General features: G+C 34.1%; 2 non-coding genes across 2 annotated transcripts; both read right to left on the reverse strand.

Annotated features, from left to right (window-relative positions):
• Window positions 1-1,156: 1,156 nt before the first annotated feature.
• TRNAW-CCA (transfer RNA tryptophan (anticodon CCA)) lies at window positions 1,157-1,230 on the reverse strand. Its single transcript has one exon. It is a non-coding gene; the product is annotated as a tRNA-Trp (tRNA).
• Window positions 1,231-1,392: 162 nt separating this feature from the next.
• On the reverse strand, window positions 1,393-1,466 carry TRNAP-UGG (transfer RNA proline (anticodon UGG)). Its single transcript has one exon. It is a non-coding gene; the product is annotated as a tRNA-Pro (tRNA).
• Window positions 1,467-8,144: the final 6,678 nt, after the last annotated feature.

Here is an 8,144-nt window from a genome sequence, read left to right on the forward strand (position 1 = left end):
ATTAGAAGAATGTTTTTAATATGGAAAGAATAAGAATAAATGGAGAACCTAGTTTCGAGTGATCTGATCGTGCGATACTTTTTTTCTTTTTAAAAAAGATTTTATGGAAATGAACCCACTACATAAAATCTAATTAGTGGGAATACAATTTCATAAATAAAGGGCATTATAAGGTCATTCATTCTTCAGCGATTCAAAGAGCATTTCATTTTTGGAATCAAGTTACACAACATAGTTTATTTATTATTTTTCTTTTTTTTTTTTTTTTTTCTTTCTAATTATTTAGAATCCATTTAATAGATTTATATATTTACTAGATTTATATATTAAATTATTGTTTATAAATTCTTTATAATAAGAATATTTGTTTTGAAAACTCAAGAGTTGTTCAATGAATCCCTTGATTCCGAATTGCGGGATAGAGAGACAGATGATGAATTGATTTCTTACCTATGTCACAAGATTTTTGTTAGTATCATCTATAATCATAATAATAGATGAATCAAAAACTTTCAATTGAATATATTTTTTCAATTAGTATTTTTACTTATCCATCCGCGTATCTTTCAAAAATAGAAACTTAGGGAAGTGCTTTATAAACATATGGATAAAAATAACGTATTTCATTTAGCCTCGTCATGCCTACTATCACTAGTTATTTCGGTTTTCTACTAGCAGTTTTAACTATAACCTCAGCTCTATTTATCGGTCTGAACAAGATACGACTTATTTGATTAAAATTCATTGAATGCACAATTCAAAAAAAAGAAAGATTTCGGTGTTATTCAATATATTCTATATATTGTAGAGTTCTTTACCTTGTCAATTCAATTTCGAATTCTTGGTCATTGAGATTCATGGGCAATACCGATTAATATTTTAAGGATAGATATTACCTCTCCTTTTCCTCGTTCAACTAAATTGAAATGATTGAAGTTTTTCTATTTGGAATCGTATTAGGTCTAATTCCTATTACTTTGGCTGGATTATTTGTGACCGCATATTTACAATACAGACGGGGGGATCAGTTGGACCTTTGATTAATTAACAGTTCTTTTTTTTGATTGACCCCCTACTTGCTTTATAGGAGGTAAAATTTTGATTTCTGTTGAATTATTTCAGTATCATTTTGATTTAACAACAACAAGAATCGAATCACGCTCTATAGGATTTGAACCTACGACATCGGGTTTTGGAGACCCGCGTTCTACCGAACTGAACTAAGAGCGTTTTATTATCAAACTAAAAGCAACCCGAATATATCTTCGATACATATATTATCATAGAGAATATCATAAAATTAAATAAAAAAAGATTGATTCGATATATGTATGTTCAATTTTTATGGATCTCAATTGATTCCTCGTTACTGTTCAGAAGATAAGTAATAGGTAGGGATGACAGGATTTGAACCCGTGACATTTTGTACCCAAAACAAACGCGCTACCAAGCTGCGCTACATCCCTTTCAATTGGTCTACAGTGTTATTGTAGAGAATCCCTGTCTTGTTTTCCACATTTTTTATTTATTTCCTCCATTGGTATACACAAATTATCTTGCCATTTCTTCTTTTTTGTCTCATATCATATATAAAATATAATAAAAATAATAAAAAGACTTATATACGTATGAAATAATAAATATTAAATCCGCCGTAAAGAAAAATGAATATTTGGGGTGGGGCGGAAAGCTACATATTTTTTTTAATAAAAAAGGGAATATCTACCGAATTGAACTGTTGTACATTTCAATTTGAATTAGGAATTCCGCGGACAATACAAGCGGTTATTAACTATATATACATTTGATGGTATGTAATACCAGTATGTATTACAAATTACTATAAAGTAGGAGGGTTTTCAATGCGAGATCTAAAAACATATCTCTCCGTGGCACCGGTAGTAAGTACTATATGGTTCGGGGCTTTAGCGGGTCTATTAATCGAGATCAATCGTTTATTCCCGGATGCGTTGGTATTCCCGTTTTTTTCATTCTAGTTATTGACTTGGGAAGGGGTGAAGAAGATTAGAAAAACAATCAAATATCTTTGACTAATCCCCTTCCCCCTTCTTTTTTTTAGAGTTTTTAGACTTAGAATAAGTTAGAAAGAATCAAAATGGATTCAACCTCAGTCAAACTCGGACGCGGCGCCAGGTTCAAATTTAATTAATAAAAGAGTGAGAACGAAAATGAAAATGTGATGGCTAGGGCAACAATATCATACAAAATACTTAAATGAAAAACTGTACTGCGATTCTAAATTTAGAAATTATTGTATTACTATATTTTAATATTTGATTGTAACGAAATCTTTCATAATTTTATTTCGAGTTACCAATTTTTCTTTTTTTCTTCATTTTGGATCGGAAAATGGAAGAGTTGCGTGAATCAAAAATCCAAGGGAGGTTCATGGCCAAGGGTAAAGATGCCCGAGTAACTGTTATTTTGGAATGTACTCGTTGTGTTCGAAACGGTGTTAATAAGGAATCAATAGGGATTTCCAGATATATTACTCAAAAGAATCGACACAATACGCCTAGTCGATTGGAATTGAGAAAATTCTGTCCCCGGTGTTACAAACATACGATTCATGGGGAGATAAAGAAATAGATCGAACCGATCGGCTGTGTGTCACCCTTTTCCAATCCAAGGAAGATGAAAAATTACATATATTAGACATATTTTAGATTTAAATATAAACAAACCAAATCCTATTTCGATCGGATCTAAAATGATTTAGAATTAAGAAATAGGATTTTCGGGATAAGGAATAAAAAAACCATGGATAAATCCAAGCGACTCTTTCTTAAATCCAAACGATCTTTTCGTAGGCGTTTGCCCCCGATTCCATCGGGGGATCGAATTGATTATAGAAACATGAGTTTAATTAGTCGATTTATTAGTGAACAAGGAAAAATATTATCTAGACGGGTAAATAGATTGACCTTAAAACAGCAACGCTTAATTACTATTGCTATAAAACAAGCTCGTATTTTATCTTTGTTACCTTTTCTTAATAATGAGAAACAATTTGAAAGAAGCGAGTCGACCGCTAGAACTATTGGTCTTAGAACCAGGAATAAATAGACTTAGCTTACTCTTTAATTGAATTAAAATTCTAATCCAAACTCAACCGCAGATTGATTCTTTGTTCGAAAAATCCGAAAATCTAGATTCGATTGTCGTGTCGTAAGAAAAAGAAAGAATAGTGGAAGAAGAATAAATCGTTTTTTTTTTATTGAACATATTTGCTCATTTTGACCACTTTATCATATTTTATCATACTAATTTCTACTCTACCTTCTCGGAGTTCATTCTCCAGAGAACTCCATTTTAAGCATTCCGCTGGATTCTTTGCAATCTTCGTATTTTATGATCTCATTGGAAATCATATAAAGACAATTTCTATTTAATATCGCGATTTGGGCAAGTATTTTACGATTAAGAAGCAACTGCCTCTTGTACAGATTGTGTATGAATCTACTATAACTGTAGTCTACCTTATTAGATCGAATTACTGCATTTATTCGAGCGATCCACAACTGTCGAAAATTTCTTTTTTGCCTACCTCTATCCCGATAAGCTGAAGCCAAAGCTCTTATTTTCTGTTGAGTAATAGTTCGAGTAAGTCTTGAATGAGCCCCTCGAAAGCTTGATGCAAATAAACGAATTTTTGTTCTACGTCTCCGAGCTATATATCCTCGTTTAATTCTAGTCATTGAATAAATGAAACTTTGATGAATAACTAATGGATTTCCTTTCTTTCAGTTATTCCTTTCTCCTTTCCTAGTCTATTAATAACAAAACGTATTTTTCCAATGTATAAAATAAAAATTCCAATGGCTTTTGCTACTATAACCTTCCCGACCACTATTTCTTTTTTTGTTCTAATCACCCCAAAATACGAAATAGTATTTTTACTAGGTATAAAAAACAAAAATAGAGTAAATAAATAAAAATAGAAATGGATAAAGAAATAGTGGGTTCCTTCGTTTCTATGGTTACTTCTTAAACGGTGAGGTCCTCTCTATACACCGGAGCTCCTTCTTTTATTTCATCAATGTTATTGTTAACTTGTACAGTTCACCCTCTTTGGCTCTACCCATGAATTATCTAGTAATCGGTCTTTCACAACGAGATCTACCTATACAGTAACGGTATTTAATTATGAAGATTGGTTGGGTAGCTGACCCTCTTAGTCCGTTCTTGGAAGAATAAGGCTATAATCCTTCTGTTAAATAGGATTTCCTCTGCTTAATGGATAAGCATTTGTTACCAATGGGGAATTCTTTCTCATCTAAAATTGAAAATAGAGATGATTGGATTTGCACCAATAGAAACCATAAATTTGATACACAATAAAAGGATACGATAAATCTTTGTTTATTTATTTTCGGTAGTGAACGGATTTCTTCCATTCATTCTATCCTATTCACTGTACTTATAACTGATACGGGAAAAATTTTGTACTTTCTTTTGTCCCGGTCCATGGTCTAAACGAGTCGCACATACACCCTAGTACATGTTCCTCGACGCTGAGGGCATCCCCGAAGGGCGGGCGATTTGGTGACATTTCTGATTGGCTGTCTTGTGTTTCTAATAAGTTGTTTAATAGTTGGCATGTTGAATTGTATACATAATGAGTTGGTTTAGATCAATCCTAACCGGATGATTATGAATTACTTCTATATTCGATATTAATAATTAATATGATTAATAGTAATATATTAACCCCGGTAAAAAGAGAAAATCGAAAATTTCGGATTTTTGCGTGAAATACCTGCTATTTGTTATTCAACCGCTACAAGATCAACAATTCCATGAGCTTGGGCTTCTGTTGCTGACATAAAAACATCCCTTTCCATGTCTTCGGATATAACCCATAAGGGTTTGCCTGTTCTTTGTACATAAACCCTTGTGAGGATTTCGCGCAGCCTCAGTAGTTCTTTCGCTTCCAGGATAAATTCTACCGTTTGTGCCTCATAAAAAGAACTAGCAGGTTGATGGATCATTACCCTGATGATTTAATAAATGGTTTTCTCTATCTTACATCATTATCATGATGAGTCAAAGATAATAAAAAAAAGATAGGATTAACAACCGTACAGGCATCCTTTGTGCAGTGCATACGGCTCCACAATGGAATTCATTTTTACCTTCCAGCGAAGGAATAGAAAATATAGGATCTAGCAGACCCAGAGCAGTAAATGATCCAATAACCACCCTTCCTTTTTTTTAGTAATTTCAAAATACTATGATGGTTCCGTTGCTTTATGATTTCGTTTGTTATTCAGCAATCCCAAAGTTTCTTTTTTTTATTTTTTTTCTTAAAAATAAATATTTCGTAGTCTTTCATAACAGAAATATTGTTAAGAGTCTTCCGTCGTGAAAACAAAAAAGTTTGTGACGCTGAAAGAGGCCTCCGCGATAAATCAGCCTACAATCGGAAATGCCTTTTATCTCATACTACTCTTTCGATACATAACCTAATGGTTTAGAAAAAAAAAATTCTCATATCGAATTCAAAGTGCCATGCTATTATTACTTAATATTTTATATGGCGAAGGCATAGTTTTCTTTTTGTCTAAAAAAAACTCATTGGCGCCGAGCGTGCGGGAATGCTAGACGTTTGGTAATTTCTCCTCCGACTAGAATAAAAGATCCCATTGAAGCGGCTAATCCCATGCATATTGTCTGTACATCTGGTTGCACAAATTGCATAGTATCATAAATACCTAATCCGCTTATTACCCCTCCACCGGGAGAGTTTATAAATAAATACAGATCTTTGGTATCATCCTCCATACTGAGATATACCATAAGACTAATAAGTTGATTCGAAATATCACTATCAACCTCTTGGCCTAAAAAAAGTAATCTTTCTCGATAAAGTCGGTTGATTAGGATAAAATTGTATCCCTTAAGAACCGTACGGGCACCTTTTGATGCATACGGTTCAAAAAAAATAGCGAAAAAAGAATCAATGTTTAGATTTTAGCCTTCTTTAGAGGACTCTTTCTAACTTCTAATGAAGGGGCTTTTTCTTACCTTCCATTTTTTTTTCAAAATGGATGAGTTTTGTCCTTTGGCCCGCGGTCGTTTATCTATACTATAAATTTCAATAAATAAAAAAACAATTCATTAAATTTTCAATTTATCGAACTAACTTTTCATTGATATATTGTTTCATCGAGATTCAATTTCAATTCCGATGTCATTTTCTTGTTCCAAAATGGTCTTCTTCAATTCTTTTAGGTTTATGCTCTACTCCGAGTCAAGATCTGCCCGATTTGGATTTGCACATATAGGACAAATGCCCCAATAGCATGGCTTTTTGCTACGACTTCTTTTTTTTTTTCAATTTACTTCATATTACTCGATTGATTAAAAGTTTTCTATCAATGCTATTGATAAATCGAATATGATACAAGTAGTAGTAATCATAGAATAGATAGATTCCAAATTGAGTTTTTTCTAAGCGGAGCCTGGATACTTCATTTTATTAGTACAACCGAGAAAACCATAAATTATTCTAATTGATAATATTAATCTGGATACCCCCCAAAAAATAGATCTAATTGCACTTCACGCTCCAAATTTTTGATGATTAAATCAATCCGTCTTGGGCGAAAGAGAGGATATCTCGATCGGGGGAGAGAACGGGGAAATACCATATGACCCAATATATCTGACAAGTCGCACTATAGGTCAACCCACGATGCGTCTTCCTCTCCGGGACTTCGAAAAGGTACTTTTGGAACACCAATAGGCATTAAAGCAAAGAAAAAAGAATTAAGTACTATAGCTAACTTTGATGTGGAAGCGTAACAACGGGTTTATTGTCTTAATAAATAAGATGGGCCTTTATCAGATTTTATCTTTTAGCATATTTTATACATAGATTTAATAAGTTCATAAAAAAGGAAAACAGAATTAATAAGGGAAACTTCTTCCCGAATAGGTTTTTGAATGATGAACAAGTATGTATACATTCACTCCTATAAAATAGGATCAATTCCCATCTACCATTGCGTATTGGTACTTATCGAGTATAGAATAGATCTGCTTCTTTTTGTTCCTACGAATAGAATCGAATTGTTCCATTATTACTAAAAGAATAGACTAAATATTAATCCTTTCGCCAAGATAATCCCCTCAAAAGGGGAGGTCCGTAGCATAGTTTTTTTTTTCAGTGCAATAAAGTTACATAGTGTCTATTTTTCCTTGATAAAGGGGTATTTCCATGGGTTTGCCTTGGTATCGTGTTCATACCGTTGTATTGAATGATCCCGGTCGTTTGCTTTCTGTTCATATAATGCATACAGCTCTAGTTGCTGGTTGGGCCGGTTCAATGGCCCTATACGAATTAGCAGTTTTTGATCCCTCTGATCCTGTTCTTGATCCAATGTGGAGACAGGGTATGTTCGTTATACCCTTCATGACTCGTTTAGGAATAACCAATTCATGGGGGGGTTGGAGTATCACAGGAGGGACTATAACGAATCCGGGTATTTGGAGTTACGAAGGTGTGGCCGGAGCACATATTGTGTTTTCTGGATTGTGCTTCTTAGCAGCTATCTGGCATTGGGTGTATTGGGATCTAGAAATATTTTGTGATGAACGTACAGGAAAACCTTCTTTGGATTTGCCGAAGATTTTTGGAATTCATTTATTTCTCTCAGGGTTGGGTTGCTTTGGTTTTGGTGCATTTCATGTAACCGGATTGTATGGTCCGGGAATATGGGTATCCGATCCTTATGGATTAACCGGAAGGGTACAAGCCGTAAATCCTGCGTGGGGTGTCGAAGGGTTTGATCCTTTTGTTCCGGGCGGAATAGCCTCGCATCATATTGCAGCAGGTACATTGGGCATATTAGCGGGCCTATTCCATCTTAGTGTTCGTCCGCCCCAACGTCTATACAAAGGATTACGTATGGGAAATATTGAAACCGTCCTTTCCAGTAGTATCGCTGCTGTATTTTTTGCAGCTTTTGTTGTTGCTGGAACTATGTGGTATGGTTCAGCAACTACCCCGATTGAATTATTTGGGCCCACTCGTTATCAATGGGATCAGGGATACTTCCAGCAAGAAATATATCGAAGAGTTAGTACCGGGTTAGCCGAAAATCAAAGTTTATCAGAAG

This window comes from Cucumis melo, unplaced genomic scaffold, assembly GCF_025177605.1.
Source record: "Cucumis melo cultivar AY unplaced genomic scaffold, USDA_Cmelo_AY_1.0 utg000966l, whole genome shotgun sequence".
In the NCBI taxonomy this organism is placed as follows: Eukaryota; Viridiplantae; Streptophyta; class Magnoliopsida; order Cucurbitales; family Cucurbitaceae; genus Cucumis; species Cucumis melo.